This window comes from Pelobates fuscus, chromosome 12 (genome assembly GCF_036172605.1).
Source record: "Pelobates fuscus isolate aPelFus1 chromosome 12, aPelFus1.pri, whole genome shotgun sequence".
NCBI classification, from domain to species: Eukaryota; Metazoa; Chordata; class Amphibia; order Anura; family Pelobatidae; genus Pelobates; species Pelobates fuscus.
In genome coordinates this window covers 79410562-79431175 of record NC_086328.1, presented here as the reverse complement: position 1 = coordinate 79431175, position 20614 = coordinate 79410562, and the positions used below count along the sequence as shown (strand labels likewise).

Genomic DNA, 20614 nt, shown 5'->3' with positions numbered 1-20614 from the left:
TAAGATCCTGTTCACTGCTGTCTCAGAAAATCTGGTGCCTGGTGTCCATGAGGTGTCAGTAAATCGATTATAGGTCCTCATTCCCCTAGTAAAAGAGGATAATTTTTGGATAAGAAGATGATATACTTAGTGAAGAACTTCATATTTTGACCAATAAAGTCATAAATGGAAGGGCATTTAAGCCATCTGATATAACAATTGACACTAAGTTACCATACGTAGGCTAGGAGTCCTAAACAATCATTGGATGTGGTTAAATGTGTCCAACTATTACCTCTGTTAATATACATCTGAGGCTTTTAACTATTTTGCAATCTACAGTCCTCAGACGAACTTTATTAAAAAAAAATAGACAAGGCTATTTTTTCGAATGAGCCGAGGTTCTATTTGTGTGTCGTGTTCTGTAATGCTGCAGCAATGTAATGGGGATGTAGCTCAGTGGTAGAGCGCATGCTTTGCATGTATGAGGCCCCGGGTTTAATCCTCGGCATCTCCAGGTGCAATTAATTTTAATTTAGAAGAGTCGGCATGAGTGACTTTGTTTACATAGTTCCAATGAAGAATTTATTCACCAAAAGATGAATTGTATCGAGAAAAATATGTAGGCAAAAAGTGATGTTTTCAAAATATTCACAAACTCGGCTTTAGTCACAGCTTCTTTAAATAAGTCAAAATTTTACAATTTAGTAATTATCACACAACAATGTCAACATTAGTGTATCAATCCAAAGAAAAATCTTTAAGCTCCAAATCCTCTCTTGTCTTAAAAATCCTGTGTCTGGTTTCCTTCTGAGGACAGAGTCTGCATTAGATTTCCTTATTCCCAAAGAAAATAGCATAGCTTCTCTAAGTGGGTTTTTAATAGTGTATATGGCGTATCCTACTTAAATTCTAGAGTTTCGGGAAGTTTCCTTGACCTCACATTCGTAGTTTTAGTGACTTCTCATGAGAATTTCATTTCTTTGGCTACAGAAGCTTTATTAAAATTGTTTCAAGGCTGATGTTTTAGAAAAGAGTCCAACATGGACCTTCCACAGCTTGGAACGTTTAGCCGAAAAGAAAATGCAATTCAGGTTTTGATTTTGAACAATTTAGAGTTGAGTGAGCAAACTTAATTAAACATCTGCTAAGATCCTGTTCACTGCTGTCTCAGAAAATCTGGTGCCTGGTGTCCATGAGGTGTCAGTAAATCGATTATAGGTCCTCATTCCCCTAGTAAAAGAGGATAATTTTTGGATAAGAAGATGATATACTTAGTGAAGAACTTCATATTTTGACCAATAAAGTCATAAATGGAAGGGCATTTAAGCCATCTGATATAACAATTGACACTAAGTTACCATACGTAGGCTAGGAGTCCTAAACAATCATTGGATGTGGTTAAATGTGTCCAACTATTACCTCTGTTAATATACATCTGAGGCTTTTAACTATTTTGCAATCTACAGTCCTCAGACGAACTTTATTAAAAAAAATAGACAAGGCTATTTTTTTCGAATGAGCCGAGGTTCTATTTGTGTGTCGTGTTCTGTAATGCTGCAGCAATGTAATGGGGATGTAGCTCAGTGGTAGAGCGCATGCTTTGCATGTATGAGGCCCCGGGTTCAATCCCCAGCATCTCCAGGTGCAATTAATTTTAATTTAGAAGAGTCGGCATGAGTGACTTTGTTTACATAGTTCCAATGAAGAATTTATTCACCAGAAGATGAATTGTATCGAGAAAAATATGTAGGCAAAAAGTGATGTTTTCAAAATATTCACAAACTCGGCTTTAGTCACAGCTTCTTTAAATAAGTCAAAATTTTACAATTTAGTAATTATCACACAACAATGTCAACATTAGTGTATCAATCCAAAGAAAAATCTTTAAGCTCCAAATCCTCTCTTGTCTTAAAAATCCTGTGTCTGGTTTCCTTCTGAGGACAGAGTCTGCATTAGATTTCCTTATTCCCAAAGAAAATAGCATAGCGTTGCCAACTTCTCTAAGTGGGTTTTTAATAGTGTATATGGCGTATCCTACTTAAATTCTAGAGTTTCGGGAAGTTTCCTTGACCTCACATTCGTAGTTTTAGTGACTTCTCATGAGAATTTCATTTCTTTGGCTACAGAAGCTTTATTAAAATTGTTTCAAGGCTGATGTTTTAGAAAAGAGTCCAACATGGACCTTCCACAGCTTGGAACGTTTAGCCGAAAAGAAAATGCAATTCAGGTTTTGATTTTGAACAATTTAGAGTTGAGTGAGCAAACTTAATTAAACATCTGCTAAGATCCTGTTCACTGCTGTCTCAGAAAATCTGGTGCCTGGTGTCCATGAGGTGTCAGTAAATCGATTATAGGTCCTCATTCCCCTAGTAAAAGAGGATAATTTTTGGATAAGAAGATGATATACTTAGTGAAGAACTTCATATTTTGACCAATAAAGTCATAAATGGAAGGGCATTTAAGCCATCTGATATAACAATTGACACTAAGTTACCATACGTAGGCTAGGAGTCCTAAACAATCATTGGATGTGGTTAAATGTGTCCAACTATTACCTCTGTTAATATACATCTGAGGCTTTTAACTATTTTGCAATCTACAGTCCTCAGACGAACTTTATTAAAAAAAAATAGACAAGGCTATTTTTTCGAATGAGCCGAGGTTCTATTTGTGTGTCGTGTTCTGTAATGCTGCAGCAATGTAATGGGGATGTAGCTCAGTGGTAGAGCGCATGCTTTGCATGTATGAGGCCCCGGGTTCAATCCCCGGCATCTCCAGGTGAAATTAATTTTAATTTAGAAGAGTCGGCATGAGTGACTTTGTTTACATAGTTCCAATGAAGAATTTATTCACCAGAAGATGAATTGTATCGAGAAAAATATGTAGGCAAAAAGTGATGTTTTCAAAATATTCACAAACTCGGCTTTAGTCACAGCTTCTTTAAATAAGTCAAAATTTTACAATTTAGTAATTATCACACAACAATGTCAACATTAGTGTATCAATCCAAAGAAAAATCTTTAAGCTCCAAATCCTCTCTTGTCTTAAAAATCCTGTGTCTGGTTTCCTTCTGAGGACAGAGTCTGCATTAGATTTCCTTATTCCAAAAGAAAATAGCATAGCGTTGCCAACTTCTCTAAGTGGGTTTTTAATAGTGTATATGGCGTATCCTACTTAAATTCTAGAGTTTCGGGAAGTTTCCTTGACCTCACATTCGTAGTTTTAGTGACTTCTCATGAGAATTTCATTTCTTTGGCTACAGAAGCTTTATTAAAATTGTTTCAAGGCTGATGTTTTAGAAAAGAGTCCAACATAGCTCCTTCCACAGCTTGGAACGTTTAGCCGAAAAGAAAATGCAATTCAGGTTTTGATTTTGAACAATTTAGAGTTGAGTGAGCAAACTTAATTAAACATCTGCTAAGATCCTGTTCACTGCTGTCTCAGAAAATCTGGTGCCTGGTGTCCATGAGGTGTCAGTAAATCGATTATAGGTCCTCACTCCCCGAGTAAAAGAGGATAATTTTTGGATAAGAAGATGATATACTTAGTGAAGAACTTCATATTTTGACCAATAAAGTCATAAATGGAAGGGCATTTAAGCCATCTGATATAACAATTGACACTAAGTTACCATACGTAGGCTAGGAGTCCTAAACAATCATTGGATGTGGTTAAATGTGTCCAACTATTACCTCTGTTAATATACATCTGAGGCTTTTAACTATTTTGCAATCTACAGTCCTCAGACGAACTTTATTAAAAAAAATAGACAAGGCTATTTTTTCGAATGAGCCGAGGTTCTATTTGTGTGTCGTGTTCTGTAATGCTGCAACAGTGTAATGGGGATGTAGCTCAGTGGTAGAGCGCATGCTTTGCATATATGAGGCCCCGGGTTCAATCCCCGGCATCTCCAGGTGCAATTAATTTTAATTTAGAAGAGTCGGCATGAGTGACTTTGTTTACATAGTTCCAATGAAGAATTTATTCACCAGAAGATGAATTGTATCGAGAAAAATATGTAGGCAAAAAGTGATGTTTTCAAAATATTCACAAACTCGGCTTTAGTCACAGCTTCTTTAAATAAGTCAAAATTTTACAATTTAGTAATTATCACACAACAATGTCAACATTAGTGTATCAATCCAAAGAAAAATCTTTAAGCTCCAAATCCTCTCTTGTCTTAAAAATCCTGTGTCTGGTTTCCTTCTGAGGACAGAGTCTGCATTAGATTTCCTTATTCCCAAAGAAAATAGCATAGCGTTGCCAACTTCTCTAAGTGGGTTTTTAATAGTGTATATGGCGTATCCTACTTAAATTCTAGAGTTTCGGGAAGTTTCCTTGACCTCACATTTGTAGTTTTAGTGACTTCTCATGAGAATTTCATTTCTTTGGCTACAGAAGCTTTATTAAAATTGTTTCAAGGCTGATGTTTTAGAAAAGAGTCCAACATAGCTCCTTCCACAGCTTGGAACGTTTAGCCGAAAAGAAAATGCAATTCAGGTTTTGATTTTGAACAATTTAGAATTGAGTGAGCAAACTTAATTAAACATCTGCTAAGATCCTGTTCACTGCTGTCTCAGAAAATCTGGTGCCTGGTGTCCATGAGGTGTCAGTAAATCGATTATAGGTCCTCATTCCCCGAGTAAAAGAGGATAATTTTTGGATAAGAAGATGATATACTTAGTGAAGAACTTCATATTTTGACCAATAAAGTCATAAATGGAAGGGCATTTAAGCCATCTGATATAACAATTGACACTAAGTTACCATACGTAGGCTAGGAGTCCTAAACAATCATTGGATGTGGTTAAATGTGTCCAACTATTACCTCTGTTAATATACATCTGAGGCTTTTAACTATTTTGCAATCTACAGTCCTCAGACGAACTTTATTAAAAAAAAATAGACAAGGCTATTTTTTCGAATGAGCCGAGGTTCTATTTGTGTGTCGTGTTCTGTAATGCTGCAACAGTGTAATGGGGATGTAGCTCAGTGGTAGAGCGCATGCTTTGCATGTATGAGGCCCCGGGTTCAATCCCCGGCATCTCCAGGTGCAATTAATTTTAATTTAGAAGAGTCGGCATGAGTGACTTTGTTTACATAGTTCCAATGAAGAATTTATTCACCAGAAGATGAATTGTATCGAGAAAAATATGTAGGCAAAAAGTGATGTTTTCAAAATATTCACAAACTCGGCTTTAGTCACAGCTTCTTTAAATAAGTCAAAATTTTACAATTTAGTAATTATCACACAACAATGTCAACATTAGTGTATCAATCCAAAGAAAAATCTTTAAGCTCCAAATCCTCTCTTGTCTTAAAAATCCTGTGTCTGGTTTCCTTCTGAGGACAGAGTCTGCATTAGATTTCCTTATTCCCAAAGAAAATAGCATAGCGTTGCCAACTTCTCTAAGTGGGTTTTTAATAGTGTATATGGCGTATCCTACTTAAATTCTAGAGTTTCGGGAAGTTTCCTTGACCTCACATTCGTAGTTTTAGTGACTTCTCATGAGAATTTCATTTCTTTGGCTACAGAAGCTTTATTAAAATTGTTTCAAGGCTGATGTTTTAGAAAAGAGTCCAGCATAGCTCCTTCCACAGCTTGGAACGTTTAGCGGAAAAGAAAATGCAATTCAGGTTTTGATTTTGAACAATTTAGAGTTGAGTGAGCAAACTTAATTAAACATCTGCTAAGATCCTGTTCACTGCTGTCTCAGAAAATCTGGTGCCTGGTGTCCATGAGGTGTCAGTAAATCGATTATAGGTCCTCATTCCCCGAGTAAAAGAGGATAATTTTTGGATAAGAAGATGATATACTTAGTGAAGAACTTCATATTTTGACCAATAAAGTCAAAATTTTACAATTTAGTAATTATCACACAACAATGTCAACATTAGTGTATCAATCCAAAGAAAAATCTTTAAGCTCCAAATCCTCTCTTGTCTTAAAAATCCTGTGTCTGGTTTCCTTCTGAGGACAGAGTCTGCATTAGATTTCCTTATTCCCAAAGAAAATAGCATAGCGTTGCCAACTTCTCTAAGTGGGGTTTTAATAGTGTATATGGCGTATCCTACTTAAATTCTAGAGTTTCGGGAAGTTTCCTTGACCTCACATTCGTAGTTTTAGTGACTTCTCATGAGAATTTCATTTCTTTGGCTACAGAAGCTTTATTAAAATTGTTTCAAGGCTGATGTTTTAGAAAAGAGTAGAACATAGCTCCTTCCACAGCTTGGAACGTTTAGCCGAAAAGAAAATGCAATTCAGGTTTTGATTTTGAACAATTTAGAGTTGAGTGAGCAAACTTAATTAAACATCTGCTAAGATCCTGTTCACTGCAGTCTCAGAAAATCTGGTGCCTGGTGTCCATGAGGTGTCAGTAAATCGATTATAGGTCCTCATTCCCCGAGTAAAAGAGGATAATTTTTGGATAAGAAGATGATATACTTAGTGAAGAACTTCATATTTTGACCAATAAAGTCAAAATTTTACAATTTAGTAATTATCACACAACAATGTCAACATTAGTGTATCAATCCAAAGAAAAATCTTTAAGCTCCAAATCCTCTCTTGTCTTAAAAATCCTGTGTCTGGTTTCCTTCTGAGGACAGAGTCTGCATTAGATTTCCTTATTCCCAAAGAAAATAGCATAGCGTTGCCAACTTCTCTAAGTGGGGTTTTAATAGTGTATATGGCGTATCCTACTTAAATTCTAGAGTTTCGGGAAGTTTCCTTGACCTCACATTCGTAGTTTTAGTGACTTCTCATGAGAATTTCATTTCTTTGGCTACAGAAGCTTTATTAAAATTGTTTCAAGGCTGATGTTTTAGAAAAGAGTAGAACATAGCTCCTTCCACAGCTTGGAACGTTTAGCCGAAAAGAAAATGCAATTCAGGTTTTGATTTTGAACAATTTAGAGTTGAGTGAGCAAACTTAATTAAACATCTGCTAAGATCCTGTTCACTGCTGTCTCAGAAAATCTGGTGCCTGGTGTCCATGAGGTGTCAGTAAATCGATTATAGGTCCTCATTCCCCGAGTAAAAGAGGATAATTTTTGGATAAGAAGATGATATACTTAGTGAAGAACTTCATATTTTGACCAATAAAGTCATAAATGGAAGGGCATTTAAGCCATCTGATATAACAATTGACACTAAGTTACCATACGTAGGCTAGGAGTCCTAAACAATCATTGGATGTGGTTAAATGTGTCCAACTATTACCTCTGTTAATATACATCTGAGGCTTTTAACTATTTTGCAATCTACAGTCCTCAGACGAACTTTATTAAAAAAAAATAGACAAGGCTATTTTTTCGAATGAGCCGAGGTTCTATTTGTGTGTCGTGTTCTGTAATGCTGCAGCAATGTAATGGGGATGTAGCTCAGTGGTAGAGCGCATGCTTTGCATGTATGAGGCCCCGGGTTCAATCCCCGGCATCTCCATGTGCAATTAATTTTAATTTAGAAGAGTCGGCATGTGTGACTTTGTTTACATAGTTCCAATGAAGAATTTATTCACCAGAAGATGAATTGTATCGAGAAAAATATGTAGGCAAAAAGTGATGTTTTCAAAATATTCACAAACTCGGCTTTAGTCACAGCTTCTTTAAATAAGTCAAAATTTTACAATTTAGTAATTATCACACAACAATGTCAACATTAGTGTATCAATCCAAAGAAAAATCTTTAAGCTCCAAATCCTCTCTTGTCTTAAAAATCCTGTGTCTGGTTTCCTTCTGAGGACAGAGTCTGCATTAGATTTCCTTATTCCCAAGGAAAATAGCATAGCGTTGCCAACTTCTCTAAGTGGGTTTTTAATAGTGTATATGGCGTATCCTACTTAAATTCTAGAGTTTCGGGAAGTTTCCTTGACCTCACATTCGTAGTTTTAGTGACTTCTCATGAGAATTTCATTTCTTTGGCTACAGAAGCTTTATTAAAATTGTTTCAAGGCTGATGTTTTAGAAAAGAGTCCAACATAGCTCCTTCCACAGCTTGGAACGTTTAGCCGAAAAGAAAATGCAATTCAGGTTTTGATTTTGAACAATTTAGAGTTGAGTGAGCAAACTTAATTAAACATCTGCTAAGATCCTGTTCACTGCTGTCTCAGAAAATCTGGTGCCTGGTGTCCATGAGGTGTCAGTAAATCGATTATAGGTCCTCATTCCCCGAGTAAAAGAGGATAATTTTTGGATAAGAAGATGATATACTTAGTGAAGAACTTCATATTTTGACCAATAAAGTCATAAATGGAAGGGCATTTAAGCCATCTGATATAACAATTGACACTAAGTTACCATACGTAGGATAGGAGTCCTAAACAATCATTGGATGTGGTTAAATGTGTCCAACTATTACCTCTGTTAATATACATCTGAGGCTTTTAACTATTTTGCAATCTACAGTCCTCAGACGAACTTTATTAAAAAAAAATAGACTATTTTTTCGAATGAGCCGAGGTTCTATTTGTGTGTCGTGTTCTGTAATGCTGCAGCAATGTAATGGGGATGTAGCTCAGTGGTAGAGCGCATGCTTTGCATGTATGAGGCCCCGGGTTCAATCCCCGGCATCTCCAGGTGCAATTAATTTTAATTTAGAAGAGTCGGCATGAGTGACTTTGTTTACATAGTTCCAATGAAGAATTTATTCACCAAAAGATGAATTGTATCGAGAAAAATATGTAGGCAAAAAGTGATGTTTTCAAAATATTCACAAACTCGGCTTTAGTCACAGCTTCTTTAAATAAGTCAAAATTTTACAATTTAGTAATTATCACACAACAATGTCAACATTAGTGTATCAATCCAAAGAAAAATCTTTAAGCTCCAAATCCTCTCTTGTCTTAAAAATCCTGTGTCTGGTTTCCTTCTGAGGACAGAGTCTGCATTAGATTTCCTTATTCCCAAAGAAAATAGCATAGCGTTGCCAACTTCTCTAAGTGGGTTTTTAATAGTGTATATGGCGTATCCTACTTAAATTCTAGAGTTTCGGGAAGTTTCCTCGACCTCACATTCGTAGTTTTAGTGACTTCTCATGAGAATTTCATTTCTTTGGCTACAGAAGCTTTATTAAAATTGTTTCAAGGCTGATGTTTTAGAAAAGAGTCCAACATGGACCTTCCACAGCTTGGAACGTTTAGCCGAAAAGAAAATGCAATTCAGGTTTTGATTTTGAACAATTTAGAGTTGAGTGAGCAAACTTAATTAAACATCTGCTAAGATCCTGTTCACTGCTGTCTCAGAAAATCTGGTGCCTGGTGTCCATGAGGTGTCAGTAAATCGATTATAGGTCCTCATTCCCCGAGTAAAAGAGGATAATTTTTGGATAAGAAGATGATATACTTAGTGAAGAACTTCATATTTTGACCAATAAAGTCATAAATGGAAGGGCATTTAAGCCATCTGATATAACAATTGACACTAAGTTACCATACGTAGGCTAGGAGTCCTAAACAATCATTGGATGTGGTTAAATGTGTCCAACTATTACCTCTGTTAATATACATCTGAGGCTTTTAACTATTTTGCAATCTACAGTCCTCAGACGAACTTTATTAAAAAAAAATAGACAAGGCTATTTTTTCGAATGAGCCGAGGTTCTATTTGTGTGTCGTGTTCTGTAATGCTGCAGCAATGTAATGGGGATGTAGCTCAGTGGTAGAGCACATGCTTTGCATGTATGAGGCCCCGGGTTTAATCCTCGGCATCTCCAGGTGCAATTAATTTTAATTTAGAAGAGTCGGCATGAGTGACTTTGTTTACATAGTTCCAATGAAGAATTTATTCACCAAAAGATGAATTGTATCGAGAAAAATATGTAGGCAAAAAGTGATGTTTTCAAAATATTCACAAACTCGGCTTTAGTCACAGCTTCTTTAAATAAGTCAAAATTTTACAATTTAGTAATTATCACACAACAATGTCAACATTAGTGTATCAATCCAAAGAAAAATCTTTAAGCTCCAAATCCTCTCTTGTCTTAAAAATCCTGTGTCTGGTTTCCTTCTGAGGACAGAGTCTGCATTAGATTTCCTTATTCCCAAAGAAAATAGCATAGCTTCTCTAAGTGGGTTTTTAATAGTGTATATGGCGTATCCTACTTAAATTCTAGAGTTTCGGGAAGTTTCCTTGACCTCACATTCGTAGTTTTAGTGACTTCTCATGAGAATTTCATTTCTTTGGCTACAGAAGCTTTATTAAAATAGTTTCAAGGCTGATGTTTTAGAAAAGAGTCCAACATGGACCTTCCACAGCTTGGAACGTTTAGCCGAAAAGAAAATGCAATTCAGGTTTTGATTTTGAACAATTTAGAGTTGAGTGAGCAAACTTAATTAAACATCTGCTAAGATCCTGTTCACTGCTGTCTCAGAAAATCTGGTGCCTGGTGTCCATGAGGTGTCAGTAAATCGATTATAGGTCCTCATTCCCCGAGTAAAAGAGGATAATTTTTGGATAAGAAGATGATATACTTAGTGAAGAACTTCATATTTTGACCAATAAAGTCATAAATGGAAGGGCATTTAAGCCATCTGATATAACAATTGACACTAAGTTACCATACGTAGGCTAGGAGTCCTAAACAATCATTGGATGTGGTTAAATGTGTCCAACTATTACCTCTGTTAATATACATCTGAGGCTTTTAACTATTTCGCAATCTACAGTCCTCAGACGAACTTTATTAAAAAAAAATAGACAAGGCTATTTTTTCGAATGAGCCGAGGTTCTATTTGTGTGTCGTGTTCTGTAATGCTGCAGCAATGTAATGGGGATGTAGCTCAGTGGTAGAGCGCATGCTTTGCATGTATGAGGCCCCAGGTTCAATCCCCGGCATCTCCAGGTGCAATTAATTTTAATTTAGAAGAGTCGGCATGAGTGACTTTGTTTACATAGTTCCAATGAAGAATTTATTCACCAGAAGATGAATTGTATCGAGAAAAATATGTAGGCAAAAAGTGATGTTTTCAAAATATTCACAAACTCGGCTTTAGTCACAGCTTCTTTAAATAAGTCAAAATTTTACAATTTAGTAATTATCACACAACAATGTCAACATTAGTGTATCAATCCAAAAAAAAAAAATCTTTAAGCTCCAAATCCTCTCTTGTCTTAAAAATCCTGTGTCTGGTTTCCTTCTGAGGACAGAGTCTGCATTAGATTTCCTTATTCCCAAGGAAAATAGCATAGCGTTGCCAACTTCTCTAAGTGGGTTTTTAATAGTGTATATGGCGTATCCTACTTAAATTCTAGAGTTTCGGGAAGTTTCCTTGACCTCACATTCGTAGTTTTAGTGACTTCTCATGAGAATTTCATTTCTTTGGCTACAGAAGCTTTATTAAAATTGTTTCAAGGCTGATGTTTTAGAAAAGAGTCCAACATGGACCTTCCACAGCTTGGAACGTTTAGCCGAAAAGAAAATGCAATTCAGGTTTTGATTTTGAACAATTTAGAGTTGAGTGAGCAAACTTAATTAAACATCTGCTAAGATCCTGTTCACTGCTGTCTCAGAAAATCTGGTGCCTGGTGTCCATGAAGTGTCAGTAAATCGATTATAGGTCCTCACTCCCCGAGTAAAAGAGGATAATTTTTGGATAAGAAGATGATATACTTAGTGAAGAACTTCATATTTTGACCAATAAAGTCATAAATGAAAGGGCATTTAAGCCATCTGATATAACAATTGACACTAAGTTACCATACGTAGGCTAGGAGTCCTAAACAATCATTGGATGTGGTTAAATGTGTCCAACTATTACCTCTGTTAATATACATCTGAGGCTTTTAACTATTTTGCAATCTACAGTCCTCAGACGAACTTTATTAAAAAAAATAGACAAGGCTATTTTTTCGAATGAGCCGAGGTTCTATTTGTGTGTCGTGTTCTGTAATGCTGCAGCAATGTAATGGGGATGTAGCTCAGTGGTAGAGCGCATGCTTTGCATGTATGAGGCCCCGGGTTCAATCCCCTGCATCTCCAGGTGCAATTAATTTTAATTTAGAAGAGTCGGCATGAGTGACTTTGTTTACATAGTTCCAATGAAGAATTTATTCACCAGAAGATGAATTGTATCGAGAAAAATATGTAGGCAAAAAGTGATGTTTTCAAAATATTCACAAACTCGGCTTTAGTCACAGCTTCTTTAAATAAGTCAAAATTTTACAATTTAGTAATTATCACACAACAATGTCAACATTAGTGTATCAATCCAAAGAAAAATCTTTAAGCTCCAAATCCTCTCTTGTCTTAAAAATCCTGTGTTTGGTTTCCTTCTGAGGACAGAGTCTGCATTAGATTTTCTTATTCCCAAAGAAAATAGCATAGCGTTGCCAACTTCTCTAAGTGGGTTTTTAATAGTGTATATGGCGTATCCTACTTAAATTCTAGAGTTTCGGGAAGTTTCCTTGACCTCACATTCGTAGTTTTAGTGACTTCTCATGAGAATTTCATTTCTTTGGCTACAGAAGCTTTATTAAAATTGTTTCAAGGCTGATGTTTTAGAAAAGAGTCCAACATGGACCTTCCACAGCTTGGAACGTTTAGCCGAAAAGAAAATGCAATTCAGGTTTTGATTTTGAACAATTTAGAGTTGAGTGAGCAAACTTAATTAAACATCTGCTAAGATCCTGTTCACTGCTGTCTCAGAAAATCTGGTGCCTGGTGTCCATGAGGTGTCAGTAAATCGATTATAGGTCCTCATTCCCCGAGTAAAAGAGGATAATTTTTGGATAAGAAGATGATATACTTAGTGAAGAACTTCATATTTTGACCAATAAAGTCATAAATGGAAGGGCATTTAAGCCATCTGATATAACAATTGACACTAAGTTACCATACGTAGGCTAGGAGTCCTAAACAATCATTGGATGTGGTTAAATGTGTCCAACTATTACCTCTGTTAATATACATCTGAGGCTTTTAACTATTTTGCAATCTACAGTCCTCAGACGAACTTTATTAAAAAAAATAGACAAGGCTATTTTTTCGAATGAGCCGAGGTTCTATTTGTGTGTCGTGTTCTGTAATGCTGCAGCAATGTAATGGGGATGTAGCTCAGTGGTAGAGCGCATGCTTTGCATGTATGAGGCCCCGGGTTCAATCCCCGGCATCTCCAGGTGCAATTAATTTTAATTTAGAAGAGTCGGCATGAGTTACTTTGTTTACATAGTTCCAATGAAGAATTTATTCACCAGAAGATGAATTGTATCGAGAAAAATATGTAGGCAAAAAGTGATGTTTTCAAAATATTCACAAACTCGGCTTTAGTCACAGCTTCTTTAAATAAGTCAAAATTTTACAATTTAGTAATTATCACACAACAATGTCAACATTAGTGTATCAATCCAAAGAAAAATCTTTAAGCTCCAAATCCTCTCTTGTCTTAAAAATCCTGTGTCTGGTTTCCTTCTGAGGACAGAGTCTGCATTAGATTTCCTTATTCCCAAAGAAAATAGCATAGCGTTGCCAACTTCTCTAAGTGGGTTTTTAATAGTGTATATGGCGTATCCTACTTAAATTCTAGAGTTTCGGGAAGTTTCCTTGACCTCACATTCGTAGTTTTAGTGACTTCTCATGAGAATTTCATTTCTTTGGCTACAGAAGCTTTATTAAAATTGTTTCAAGGCTGATGTTTTAGAAAAGAGTCCAACATGGACCTTCCACAGCTTGGAACGTTTAGCCGAAAAGAAAATGCAATTCAGGTTTTGATTTTGAACAATTTAGAGTTGAGTGAGCAAACTTAATTAAACATCTGCTAAGATCCTGTTCACTGCTGTCTCAGAAAATCTGGTGCCTGGTGTCCATGAGGTGTCAGTAAATCGATTAGAGGTCCTCATTCCCCGAGTAAAAGAGGATAATTTTTGGATAAGAAGATGATATACTTAGTGAAGAACTTCATATTTTGACCAATAAAGTCATAAATGGAAGGGCATTTAAGCCATCTGATATAACAATTGACACTAAGTTACCATACGTAGGCTAGGAGTCCTAAACAATCATTGGATGTGGTTAAATGTGTCCAACTATTACCTCTGTTAATATACATCTGAGGCTTTTAACTATTTTGCAATCTACAGTCCTCAGACGAACTTTATTAAAAAAAAATAGACAAGGCTATTTTTTCGAATGAGCCGAGGTTCTATTTGTGTGTCGTGTTCTGTAATGCTGCAGCAATGTAATGGGGATGTAGCTCAGTGGTAGAGCGCATGCTTTGCATGTATGAGGCCCCGGGTTTAATCCTCGGCATCTCCAGGTGCAATTAATTTTAATTTAGAAGAGTCGGCATGAGTGACTTTGTTTACATAGTTCCAATGAAGAATTTATTCACCAAAAGATGAATTGTATCGAGAAAAATATGTAGGCAAAAAGTGATGTTTTCAAAATATTCACAAACTCGGCTTTAGTCACAGCTTCTTTAAATAAGTCAAAATTTTACAATTTAGTAATTATCACACAACAATGTCAACATTAGTGTATCAATCCAAAGAAAAATCTTTAAGCTCCAAATCCTCTCTTGTCTTAAAAATCCTGTGTCTGGTTTCCTTCTGAGGACAGAGTCTGCATTAGATTTCCTTATTCCCAAAGAAAATAGCATAGCTTCTCTAAGTGGGTTTTTAATAGTGTATATGGCGTATCCTACTTAAATTCTAGAGTTTCGGGAAGTTTCCTTGACCTCACATTCGTAGTTTTAGTGACTTCTCATGAGAATTTCATTTCTTTGGCTACAGAAGCTTTATTAAAATTGTTTCAAGGCTGATGTTTTAGAAAAGAGTCCAACATGGACCTTCCACAGCTTGGAACGTTTAGCCGAAAAGAAAATGCAATTCAGGTTTTGATTTTGAACAATTTAGAGTTGAGTGAGCAAACTTAATTAAACATCTGCTAAGATCCTGTTCACTGCTGTCTCAGAAAATCTGGTGCCTGGTGTCCATGAGGTGTCAGTAAATCGATTATAGGTCCTCATTCCCCGAGTAAAAGAGGATAATTTTTGGATAAGAAGATGATATACTTAGTGAAGAACTTCATATTTTGACCAATAAAGTCATAAATGGAAGGGCATTTAAGCCATCTGATATAACAATTGACACTAAGTTACCATACGTAGGCTAGGAGTCCTAAACAATCATTGGATGTGGTTAAATGTGTCCAACTATTACCTCTGTTAATATACATCTGAGGCTTTTAACTATTTCGCAATCTACAGTCCTCAGACGAACTTTATTAAAAAAAAATAGACAAGGCTATTTTTTCGAATGAGCCGAGGTTCTATTTGTGTGTCGTGTTCTGTAATGCTGCAGCAATGTAATGGGGATGTAGCTCAGTGGTAGAGCGCATGCTTTGCATGTATGAGGCCCCAGGTTCAATCCCCGGCATCTCCAGGTGCAATTAATTTTAATTTAGAAGAGTCGGCATGAGTGACTTTGTTTACATAGTTCCAATGAAGAATTTATTCACCAGAAGATGAATTGTATCGAGAAAAATATGTAGGCAAAAAGTGATGTTTTCAAAATATTCACAAACTCGGCTTTAGTCACAGCTTCTTTAAATAAGTCAAAATTTTACAATTTAGTAATTATCACACAACAATGTCAACATTAGTGTATCAATCCAAAAAAAAAAAATCTTTAAGCTCCAAATCCTCTCTTGTCTTAAAAATCCTGTGTCTGGTTTCCTTCTGAGGACAGAGTCTGCATTAGATTTCCTTATTCCCAAGGAAAATAGCATAGCGTTGCCAACTTCTCTAAGTGGGTTTTTAATAGTGTATATGGCGTATCCTACTTAAATTCTAGAGTTTCGGGAAGTTTCCTTGACCTCACATTCGTAGTTTTAGTGACTTCTCATGAGAATTTAATTTCTTTGGCTACAGAAGCTTTATTAAAATTGTTTCAAGGCTGATGTTTTAGAAAAGAGTCCAACATGGACCTTCCACAGCTTGGAACGTTTAGCCGAAAAGAAAATGCAATTCAGGTTTTGATTTTGAACAATTTAGAGTTGAGTGAGCAAACTTAATTAAACATCTGCTAAGATCCTGTTCACTGCTGTCTCAGAAAATCTGGTGCCTGGTGTCCATGAAGTGTCAGTAAATCGATTATAGGTCCTCACTCCCCGAGTAAAAGAGGATAATTTTTGGATAAGAAGATGATATACTTAGTGAAGAACTTCATATTTTGACCAATAAAGTCATAAATGAAAGGGCATTTAAGCCATCTGATATAACAATTGACACTAAGTTACCATACGTAGGCTAGGAGTCCTAAACAATCATTGGATGTGGTTAAATGTGTCCAACTATTACCTCTGTTAATATACATCTGAGGCTTTTAACTATTTTGCAATCTACAGTCCTCAGACGAACTTTATTAAAAAAAATAGACAAGGCTATTTTTTCGAATGAGCCGAGGTTCTATTTGTGTGTCGTGTTCTGTAATGCTGCAGCAATGTAATGGGGATGTAGCTCAGTGGTAGAGCGCATGCTTTGCATGTATGAGGCCCCGGGTTCAATCCCCTGCATCTCCAGGTGCAATTAATTTTAATTTAGAAGAGTCGGCATGAGTGACTTTGTTTACATAGTTCCAATGAAGAATTTATTCACCAGAAGATGAATTGTATCGAGAAAAATATGTAGGCAAAAAGTGATGTTTTCAAAATATTCACAAACTCGGCTTTAGTCACAGCTTCTTTAAATAAGTCAAAATTTTACAATTTAGTAATTATCACACAACAATGTCAACATTAGTGTATCAATCCAAAGAAAAATCTTTAAGCTCCAAATCCTCTCTTGTCTTAAAAATCCTGTGTTTGGTTTCCTTCTGAGGACAGAGTCTGCATTAGATTTTCTTATTCCCAAAGAAAATAGCATAGCGTTGCCAACTTCTCTAAGTGGGTTTTTAATAGTGTATATGGCGTATCCTACTTAAATTCTAGAGTTTCGGGAAGTTTCCTTGACCTCACATTCGTAGTTTTAGTGACTTCTCATGAGAATTTCATTTCTTTGGCTACAGAAGCTTTATTAAAATTGTTTCAAGGCTGATGTTTTAGAAAAGAGTCCAACATGGACCTTCCACAGCTTGGAACGTTTAGCCGAAAAGAAAATGCAATTCAGGTTTTGATTTTGAACAATTTAGAGTTGAGTGAGCAAACTTAATTAAACATCTGCTAAGATCCTGTTCACTGCTGTCTCAGAAAATCTGGTGCCTGGTGTCCATGAGGTGTCAGTAAATCGATTATAGGTCCTCATTCCCCGAGTAAAAGAGGATAATTTTTGGATAAGAAGATGATATACTTAGTGAAGAACTTCATATTTTGACCAATAAAGTCATAAATGGAAGGGCATTTAAGCCATCTGATATAACAATTGACACTAAGTTACCATACGTAGGCTAGGAGTCCTAAACAATCATTGGATGTGGTTAAATGTGTCCAACTATTACCTCTGTTAATATACATCTGAGGCTTTTAACTATTTTGCAATCTACAGTCCTCAGACGAACTTTATTAAAAAAAATAGACAAGGCTATTTTTTCGAATGAGCCGAGGTTCTATTTGTGTGTCGTGTTCTGTAATGCTGCAGCAATGTAATGGGGATGTAGCTCAGTGGTAGAGCGCATGCTTTGCATGTATGAGGCCCGGGGTTCAATCCCCGGCATCTCCAGGTGCAATTAATTTTAATTTAGAAGAGTCGGCATGAGTTACTTTGTTTACATAGTTCCAATGAAGAATTTATTCACCAGAAGATGAATTGTATCGAGAAAAATATGTAGGCAAAAAGTGATGTTTTCAAAATATTCACAAACTCGGCTTTAGTCACAGCTTCTTTAAATAAGTCAAAATTTTACAATTTAGTAATTATCACACAACAATGTCAACATTAGTGTATCAATCCAAAGAAAAATCTTTAAGCTCCAAATCCTCTCTTGTCTTAAAAATCCTGTGTCTGGTTTCCTTCTGAGGACAGAGTCTGCATTAGATTTCCTTATTCCCAAAGAAAATAGCATAGCGTTGCCAACTTCTCTAAGTGGGTTTTTAATAGTGTATATGGCGTATCCTACTTAAATTCTAGAGTTTCGGGAAGTTTCCTTGACCTCACATTCGTAGTTTTAGTGACTTCTCATGAGAATTTCATTTCTTTGGCTACAGAAGCTTTATTAAAATTGTTTCAAGGCTGATGTTTTAGAAAAGAGTCCAACATGGACCTTCCACAGCTTGGAACATTTAGCCGAAAAGAAAATGCAATTCAGGTTTTGATTTTGAACAATTTAGAGTTGAGTGAGCAAACTTAATTAAACATCTGCTAAGATCCTGTTCACTGCTGTCTCAGAAAATCTGGTGCCTGGTGTCCATGAGGTGTCAGTAAATCGATTATAGGTCCTCATTCCCCGAGTAAAAGAGGATAATTTTTGGATAAGAAGATGATATACTTAGTGAAGAACTTCATATTTTGACCAATAAAGTCATAAATGGAAGGGCATTTAAGCCATCTGATATAACAATTGACACTAAGTTACCATACGTAGGCTAGGAGTCCTAAACAATCATTGGATGTGGTTAAATGTGTCCAACTATTACCTCTGTTAATATACATCTGAGGCTTTTAACTATTTTGCAATCTACAGTCCTCAGACGAACTTTATTAAAAAAAAATAGACAAGGCTATTTTTTCGAATGAGCCGAGGTTCTATTTGTGTGTCGTGTTCTGTAATGCTGCAGCAATGTAATGGGGATGTAGCTCAGTGGTAGAGCGCATGCTTTGCATGTATGAGGCCCCGGGTTCAATCCCCGGCATCTCCAGGTGCAATTAATTTTAATTTAGAAGAGTCGGCATGAGTGACTTTGTTTACATAGTTCCAATGAAGAATTTATTCACCAGAAGATGAATTGTATCGAGAAAAATATGTAGGCAAAAAGTGATGTTTTCAAAATATTCACAAACTCGGCTTTAGTCACAGCTTCTTTAAATAAGTCAAAATTTTACAATTTAGTAATTATCACACAACAATGTCAACATTAGTGTATCAATCCAAAAAAAAAAAATCTTTAAGCTCCAAATCCTCTCTTGTCTTAAAAATCCTGTGTCTGGTTTCCTTCTGAGGACAGAGTCTGCATTAGATTTCCTTATTCCCAAGGAAAATAGCATAGCGTTGCCAACTTCTCTAAGTGGGTTTTTAATAGTGTATATGGCGTATCCTACTTAAATTCTAGAGTTTCGGGAAGTTTCCTTGACCTCACATTCGTAGTTTTAGTGACTTCTCATGAGAATTTCATTTCTTTGGCTACAGAAGCTTTATTAAAATTGTTTCAAGGCTGATGTTTTAGAAAAGAGTCCAACATGGACCTTCCACAGCTTGGAACGTTTAGCCGAAAAGAAAATGCAATTCAGGTTTTGATTTTGAACAAATTAGAGTTGAGTGAGCAAACTTAATTAAACATCTGCTAAGATCCTGTTCACTGCTGTCTCAGAAAATCTGGTGCCTGGTGTCCATGAAGTGTCAGTAAATCGATTATAGGTCCTCACTCCCCGAGTAAAAGAGGATAATTTTTGGATAAGAAGATGATATACTTAGTGAAGAACTTCATATTTTGACCAATAAAGTCATAAATGAAAGGGCATTTAAGCCATCTGATATAACAATTGACACTAAGTTACCATACGTAGGCTAGGAGTCCTAAACAATCATTGGATGTGGTTAAATGTGTCCAACTATTACCTCTGTTAATATACATCTGAGGCTTTTAACTATTTTGCAATCTACAGTCCTCAGACGAACTTTATTAAAAAAAATAGACAAGGCTATTTTTTCGAATGAGCCGAGGTTCTATTTGTGTGTCGTGTTCTGTAATGCTGCAGCAATGTAATGGGGATGTAGCTCAGTGGTAAAGCGCATGCTTTGCATGTATGAGGCCCCGGGTTCAATCCCCTGCATCTCCAGGTGCAATTAATTTTAATTTAGAAGAGTCGGCATGAGTGACTTTGTTTACATAGTTCCAATGAAGAATTTATTCACCAGAAGATGAATTGTATCGAGAAAAATATGTAGGCAAAAAGTGATGTTTTCAAAATATTCACAAACTCGGCTTTAGTCACAGCTTCTTTAAATAAGTCAAAATTTTACAATTTAGTAATTATCACACAACAATGTCAACATTAGTGTATCAATCCAAAGAAAAATCTTTAAGCTCCAAATCCTCTCTTGTCTTAAAAATCCTGTGTCTGGTTTCCTTCTGAGGACAGAGTCTGCATTAGATTTCCTTATTCCCAAGGAAAATAGCATAGCGTTGCCAACTTCTCTAAGTGGGTTTTTAATAGTGTATATGGCGTATCCTACTTAAATTTTAGAGTTTCGGGAAGTTTCCTTGACCTCACATTCGTAGTTTTAGTGACTTCTCATGAGAATTTCATTTCTTTGGCTACAGAAGCTTTATTAAAATTGTTTCAAGGCTGATGTTTTAGAAAAGAGTCCAACATAGCTCCTTCCACAGCTTGGAACCTTTAGCCGAAAAGAAAATGCAATTCAGGTTTTGATTTTGAACAATTTAGAGTTGAGTGAGCAAACTTAATTAAACATCTGCTAAGATCCTGTTCACTGCTGTCTCAGAAAATCTGGTGCCTGGTGTCCATGAGGTGTCAGTAAATCGATTA

The 20614-nt window shown here is 36.0% G+C and overlaps 13 non-coding genes across 13 annotated transcripts; all 13 read left to right on the top strand.

The window, feature by feature from the left end:
• Positions 1-1551: 1551 nt before the first annotated feature.
• TRNAA-UGC (transfer RNA alanine (anticodon UGC)) lies at positions 1552-1623 on the top strand. The gene has a single exon. It is a non-coding gene; the product is annotated as a tRNA-Ala (tRNA).
• Positions 1624-2687: 1064 nt separating this feature from the next.
• Positions 2688-2759, top strand: TRNAA-UGC (transfer RNA alanine (anticodon UGC)). Its single transcript has one exon. It is a non-coding gene; the product is annotated as a tRNA-Ala (tRNA).
• Positions 2760-3823: 1064 nt separating this feature from the next.
• Positions 3824-3895, top strand: TRNAA-UGC (transfer RNA alanine (anticodon UGC)). The gene has a single exon. It is a non-coding gene; the product is annotated as a tRNA-Ala (tRNA).
• A 1065-nt stretch (positions 3896-4960) lies between these two features.
• TRNAA-UGC (transfer RNA alanine (anticodon UGC)) lies at positions 4961-5032 on the top strand. The gene has a single exon. It is a non-coding gene; the product is annotated as a tRNA-Ala (tRNA).
• A 2321-nt stretch (positions 5033-7353) lies between these two features.
• Positions 7354-7425, top strand: TRNAA-UGC (transfer RNA alanine (anticodon UGC)). Its single transcript has one exon. It is a non-coding gene; the product is annotated as a tRNA-Ala (tRNA).
• A 1060-nt stretch (positions 7426-8485) lies between these two features.
• TRNAA-UGC (transfer RNA alanine (anticodon UGC)) lies at positions 8486-8557 on the top strand. Its single transcript has one exon. It is a non-coding gene; the product is annotated as a tRNA-Ala (tRNA).
• A 2191-nt stretch (positions 8558-10748) lies between these two features.
• On the top strand, positions 10749-10820 carry TRNAA-UGC (transfer RNA alanine (anticodon UGC)). Its single transcript has one exon. It is a non-coding gene; the product is annotated as a tRNA-Ala (tRNA).
• Positions 10821-11886: 1066 nt separating this feature from the next.
• Positions 11887-11958, top strand: TRNAA-UGC (transfer RNA alanine (anticodon UGC)). The gene has a single exon. It is a non-coding gene; the product is annotated as a tRNA-Ala (tRNA).
• A 1063-nt stretch (positions 11959-13021) lies between these two features.
• On the top strand, positions 13022-13093 carry TRNAA-UGC (transfer RNA alanine (anticodon UGC)). Its single transcript has one exon. It is a non-coding gene; the product is annotated as a tRNA-Ala (tRNA).
• A 2191-nt stretch (positions 13094-15284) lies between these two features.
• On the top strand, positions 15285-15356 carry TRNAA-UGC (transfer RNA alanine (anticodon UGC)). Its single transcript has one exon. It is a non-coding gene; the product is annotated as a tRNA-Ala (tRNA).
• A 1066-nt stretch (positions 15357-16422) lies between these two features.
• On the top strand, positions 16423-16494 carry TRNAA-UGC (transfer RNA alanine (anticodon UGC)). The gene has a single exon. It is a non-coding gene; the product is annotated as a tRNA-Ala (tRNA).
• Positions 16495-17557: 1063 nt separating this feature from the next.
• TRNAA-UGC (transfer RNA alanine (anticodon UGC)) lies at positions 17558-17629 on the top strand. The gene has a single exon. It is a non-coding gene; the product is annotated as a tRNA-Ala (tRNA).
• Positions 17630-18693: 1064 nt separating this feature from the next.
• On the top strand, positions 18694-18765 carry TRNAA-UGC (transfer RNA alanine (anticodon UGC)). The gene has a single exon. It is a non-coding gene; the product is annotated as a tRNA-Ala (tRNA).
• Positions 18766-20614: the final 1849 nt, after the last annotated feature.